Source organism: Heterocephalus glaber, unplaced genomic scaffold (assembly GCF_053883595.1).
Source record: "Heterocephalus glaber isolate CG9 unplaced genomic scaffold, H.glaber_assembly_v1.0 deba00001460, whole genome shotgun sequence".
NCBI classification, from domain to species: Eukaryota; Metazoa; Chordata; class Mammalia; order Rodentia; family Bathyergidae; genus Heterocephalus; species Heterocephalus glaber.
Window position 1 is genome coordinate 258037 of NW_028258307.1, and position 6000 is coordinate 264036.

At 37.3% G+C, this 6000-nt stretch overlaps 1 protein-coding gene across 1 annotated transcript in view; it reads right to left on the bottom strand.

Annotated features, from left to right (window-relative positions):
• Znf705d (zinc finger protein 705D) overlaps nucleotides 1-3817 on the bottom strand; it is a 37011-nt gene extending 33194 nt beyond the window's left edge. Inside the window, exon 1 of the mRNA XM_021261369.2 lies at nucleotides 3699-3817. The gene's annotated coding sequence lies outside the window, so the exon portion shown is untranslated. The remainder of the gene's footprint in view (nucleotides 1-3698) is intronic.
• Between the last annotated feature and the right edge of the window lie 2183 nt (nucleotides 3818-6000).

Sequence of the window (6000 nt, forward strand, 5' to 3'; positions counted from 1 at the left end):
ACCCTCAAGGAAAGAAGAGCTTGGAGTGATTATTTCAAGCCGTAAAGGAAAACAGTCTCCAACCCAGATTGATGTACCCTGCAAAACTATCTTTCAAAATTGATGGAGAAATAAGATACTTTCATGATAAAGAGCACCTTAGGAACTTCATGAATAACAAAGTAGTACTCCCAAAATTTTAGACAACATGCTAGGAAAAGACAGTGGGGATCCCAATGCCACTAAGCCCAGAAGAATGTATCTTTTGAGTGTCACAAATTAAATGCAAAGGGGGACATTCCAAGAAAAAGAAAAAGTCATGACAAAGCTTTTAAAACTTTTAACTTCATCTCCCCAATGAAGTTATATAATTCAATCTTGTTATTGTACTGATTAGTATTTTTCAGATTCTAACATTGCACACCTTTCCTTGTGTTGTACTAGATATCTATCGTCTTCTTGTGTCTACTTTTTAATTGGGTTGTCTATGAATGAGCTGTAAGGGTCCTTTATATATTCTGCTCGTAAGTTATAGGCATTGCAAAAATGGTGTGGTTAAGGACTTTTCACTTTAATGATGTCATTTAAAGTTCTAAATTTTGATGGAATCTCATTTATCAATTTTTTCTTTTCTATATCATGTTTTTTGGAATCAAAGAAAGTTGATGCCTACCCTAAATTCATAAACATTATCCCTTATAATTTCTCCCTAAAGTTTTCTAGTTTCATTCTTTCATATTTAGGTTCGTAGATCCTTTTGAATTATTTTTATATATGGAAATAAAGGGTTAAGGTTCATTTTGTATATATGGATACCAGGTGTTCTAGTGCCATTTGCTGAAAACACTGTCTTTTCCTCAGCTCTTGATTTGAGTTTATATTCTATAAAAGTTAATGTTTAATAATCTTTCAAAACTCATTGGACCATACATGTGTTTCTATTTGTAGCTTCTCTGTTTTATTCCAATTAGATATATGTCTTTCATTACACCAACACTGCCTTGATTACTGTATCTTTAGAGGAAGTCTTAAAATTAGGTACTAAATATCTTAGAATACTTTTTGTTTCTTCTTACTTTACTAGGTCTCTATACTCCTACATAACTTTAATTTTTTACTACATAACTTTTAAATTTCAATATCGAATTCTTCACAGCAAGTATATATAGACCTGAAGTTTTACATATACCTTGGGTTTTCTAACCCTGCTAAATTCAAATACATATTCTAGGGGCTTCTAGAGATTTCTTAGTATTTTCTCTATATATGATCATTTCATCTACATATAAAAATTTTGCTTATACCTTGCCAATCCTATCCTAATTGTGTCATTTTATTGCCAGACTGTTTTGGTTTAGGCCTATGTTTCAAAATTTAATGGACAGATAAAAAGTAGGCAGATCTGCCCTTGTTCCCCACCTTAGGGAGAAAGCATTGTATCTTCTCCATCCATATAAGGCATTCTCGCTGGAAGTATGGAATACATGTCTTTAATCTGTTGAGAAGTTTCCTTTCTACTTCTAGTTTCTTCATAGTTTTTACCATGAGCAGCTGTAGAAATTAGTCCAATACTTTTTCTCCAACTACTGACAGGATCATATGGCTTTTTCCTTTCCTCTGTTAAAATGTTGACTTTTGGGGGTCGATCTCCCAACGCTGAACCAACACTGCCATCTCTATAAGAAAACCATTTTCTACATACTACCATGTCTGATTTCAAATAGTTGGTTTTCTTAAACAAATTTCTATCTATGTTCATACTTTTTTTTCTATTATCTTTATCCAGTTTTAGGATTAGCACAATGTCAATTTCCTAAAATGTGGGGAGAAGTGTTCCTTTTTTTCTGGTTTAAATATTTGATATAATTTATCAGTTTAAATTTATATGAACCTGTTGTTTGCATAAGGTAGGTTTTCAAGCTAGGAATATTCTTTCTTTAAAAGGTGCTATTCAAATTTTTTATTTCCTCCAGTGTCAGTTTCATTAATTTGTCTTCCATGGTACTTCTTAGAAGTTGTCAATTTCATTTCAAGAAACATTTTTGGAATATGCTTTATATATCCTTTTAAATTCTGTAAAATCTGAGGTAATGTCTCCTAGATCTTGATACTGTAATTTTTAAAATTTATTATTGACATTGTGTAATAGGAAGAAATGCTCTAAAGGAGTAGGGGAAGTGGGAGGGGTAGGGGAAAGGAAACAATGGAAAAGAAAAACTGAGAAAAGGAAAAAATGGAAACAAAGTCTTTGCAAATAGGGAAGGGTGGAGGGGCTGAAGGGAGGGCAGGGGAAGGGGAAAAATATAAGAACCAAGATACTCATATAATGGCACAAGATCACAATGATGAATGTAATTGTATTTTATACCTAAAATGTATCAATAAACAATGGGGAGGGATAAAAAAGAAAAATGAGACCAAAAGAAAAAAAAAGATTACAAATCAACACAAACATGGCATGAATTTCTAATTCCAAATTTTGCAAAGCAATTCATTATGAGTGGAAGAAATATTATGCTTACATTACAGAAATTTATATGTAAAATTCCCTTGCCTAGAAAAAAATCTAGTTTTCAATGTTTAAATTATCCTCTGTATAACAGAAGTGGTTACAGGTTGGGAGGAAAGACTCATTCATAAGAGTGTTGATATGCAATACAAAAATACATCATAAAACAACCGTAGGAAATGAGTTTTGTGATACAGGACAAAAACTTTCAAATAATATATTTTATAAAAATAACCTGGAAAATATTTTTAAATAAATTTCAAAACAGAAATATCACTTTGTATTTCATTATATTAATACATACATGAAGCAAAACTCCCACAATATTCTGAGGAAAAGTACATCCCTTTATCATATTAATGTTAATTAATCCCTTTAATATGTTATAGGAGAATGTGTACCAAAAAATGTAAAGTAATAATTAAGAATCAATATTACACATAAAAAATAATGAATGTAAAGATGGAAAGACATTATTGCAAGTGCAAATTTGAAAAGTAACAGAAGGTGTAGATCACAGAAACTCAGGACATTTTATGATAAAGAAAATGGGCTCTGGATGTGCTATTTAGTACAGCAGCTTCCAGATATGTGTGGATAAGGAAACCTTGAAATTGAACATCCCAATTAAGAGCTTGAAATTTAGTCATAAAAATTTAAATATTATGAAACCTTATGAATATTAATTACTCTAGAGGACAAAATGTAACTATAATCATGGAGGAAGCAAATCCTTTATATACATTTGAGAGAGTGATAGAAGAGGGACAAACTAATCAAAATTAAATTGGAGTCTTTTGTAAGAAAATGGATGCAACTTGAGACCATTATGCTAAAGAAAATAACTCAGATACATGAACTGAAAGATGTAACTATAAAAAAAAGAGCAAAAAAAAGAGGAGACACTGGGAAGTAGAGAGAGAATCTCCAGAGATGGAGGAAGGGCGAAGGGAGGAAGGGGTCAGGATGAAAAAGACACCCAGCTGTGCTGTGCATGGCCAACTCCACACAGGGTAGACAAACATGATGATCTGCAAACATCGGCTCATAAACATTTTTAACATTTAAAAAGATAGGGAATGAGACTGGTAAGAACTGCTGATAAAATAAATTTACCATAAAACTTAAGCATCAGAAGATAGCAATTCATCTAATAATGAGCAGGACCTGCTTTAAGCAGGTCTCACATCTAATAGTTTGGCGACCTCACCAGGAGCCAAGGTTGCAGACAGTGAGGGCCTCTAGCTTCTCAGGAGCTTTCACAGGCAGGCAGCAAGTTGCTTTTCTCCCAAAGTGGTGAGCACTGCAGTTCCTCCTTCCTGGGAAAATGCTTCCTCTGCCTGAGTTCCACTTATATAGTGGAGACCACTGAGCAAACCCAATCAAGGCCACAAGCCAGGGGTTGCACCCTGATTGCACACACTCTGCACCTCATCAGGGCTTCCTGTCTGGGCACATGGGGTTCACTTTGACTGCATTCTCCAGACACATACAAAGCTATAACCTCACACAATGTAGAATAAAAAGGAAAGACCAGTAGAAACTTACATTAGCAAGGCACAATCTGCCTGCTACTTTTTACCAAGAATCTCGATTGTTTTCTATGTTCCAGGAAAGATTGTACATTTTGAAGTTGTTGTAGAGAATCATATACTCAGGATCACATGCACAGATAAATTAAATTTGAGGGAGGGCACAGATTTGGAGCATGTGAGCTGAGTTCCACAGCCCATGTCAATAGAGAGTTGATCACAGAGACTGAGCTGTAATTAGTTTCAGGAGCTCAAATCCCTAATGAGCAACTGCAGGTGGAAAGTATTAATTAATTCAGCTGCACCCACTTCATAGGTTCTTTAACTTCTATTTGTCCAATCAAATTGTATTCTATGTCTCCATTTTGTAAGAGAGGCAGGATTACTATCCTCTTAGGATCTCTCTGGACCTTCTTTGGTTATGAGGGGTTCCTGAATCTCAAATTTTCTTTTGTACATCCTTTAAATTGTCTATTTCATTGGTCTAAAGTAATTTCCTTTTTGAAAGGACCTAGATTTGGAATAGTGTATAGTAAAGGTGAGTTAATATTGAAAGAGAAATGCAAAAGTGACAATTCAAATGATTATTTCAGAGAAATGAAAGGTAATTAAGTAAGCAGCAATGAGTGTAATAAACCATGATATTGCTGTGTGAGGAGCAGATAATTGAATATACCTGTGTCTGAATCCAATCTGCATCAGAAATGAAACAGTGCAGTCTGGGAAAATGTAGAGCACACAGGAATGGACTGAGTCCAGGTGTGACCTCTCGTGTGGATGTTGGAGGTCAATTCTAGCCACCTGGGGTCAGGAGATTCTGGGCCATTTGGGTGACACTTTTGGTAAAAGCCCACTTCTACTTGGAGCAGCCTGCAGAGTCTGGAAATTTCCCCACTCAGTTCCCTTGTGCTCTCCTGAAATGCATGGAGGTGGCTGAACTTCCTCTTCTTCAGGGATTAAGCCAAGTGAGGACAGGGACCAGCACAGGTCTCCTCCTGCCTCCTGAAAGCTGTGTTTGAGTTTTGCCCCTTTCTCTGTGTCATAGACTCAGGCAGAGCTGTGGGTTTCCAGTAGACTTCTTGCCTGGTGCTTGAGGAATGGACACATGTCACAAGTTATGGATTTAGACACAGTTTGGAGAAATAGTAGGGAGAAATCCTGTGAATATACTTTGTCAGCATCTCAAGGAGGGAAGTGACCTAATCAGAGCATGGTAATGATCAGCAGGTGCTAAGGGTTAGCCTGGAAGAAAACCACAGCAGTGAAGAAGGGAGAAGCCTCCCTCTCAGACAGAAACCAGAGGCAATTAAATCCTGCAGTATAGTGCTGCCTCTTGTGCTCTATTGGAATAATCCTGCATGAGGGACAGCCTTCCTCTGCTGCTTTTCTTGCCTGAAGAACAGATAGGGCTAAGAAGCCACATGGATCCCTGCTTGGAACTAGAGAACAGTGTAGATTCCCACCCCATCCACTGTGCTATGATGCAGGTCCTGAAGCTCTGGGATCCCATCTGATTCTGTCCACTCCTCAGTGCAGCCTTTCCCAGCCCCAGGCAGCCCTTCTCCTCTCCCTGAGAACCTTGACCCAGATCCCTGCTTTCCTTCCTCTCCTGTGCAAAGTTGCTAGATGGGCCCTGAATCCTCCTCTAAAGTGACCCACCAAGACTGGAAGGAGCTCTCAGGCTGACCTGGAGGGGGAAGGAACTGGAGCCAATTTCTCTCCAGTTCCCTGTTGTTGCCTGAATATGACCTGGACACAGGGCACAGACACAGAGAGAATCTCTTCATCCTCAGAGTGAAGTGTTCAGTTTCTTCCCAGCACTCCCCATTGTCACTGCTCCTGCCTCTCTGAAATCATTAAAATGAACTCTGCTCTGAAGACTTAGGGTCTTCCATGACCCCACTTCTCTTCCTCCTTATTTAGGTGGAAGATTGTGGGGAGTGGGATTCACCACTGCAGCATAGTGGGCACCCTTTGCTG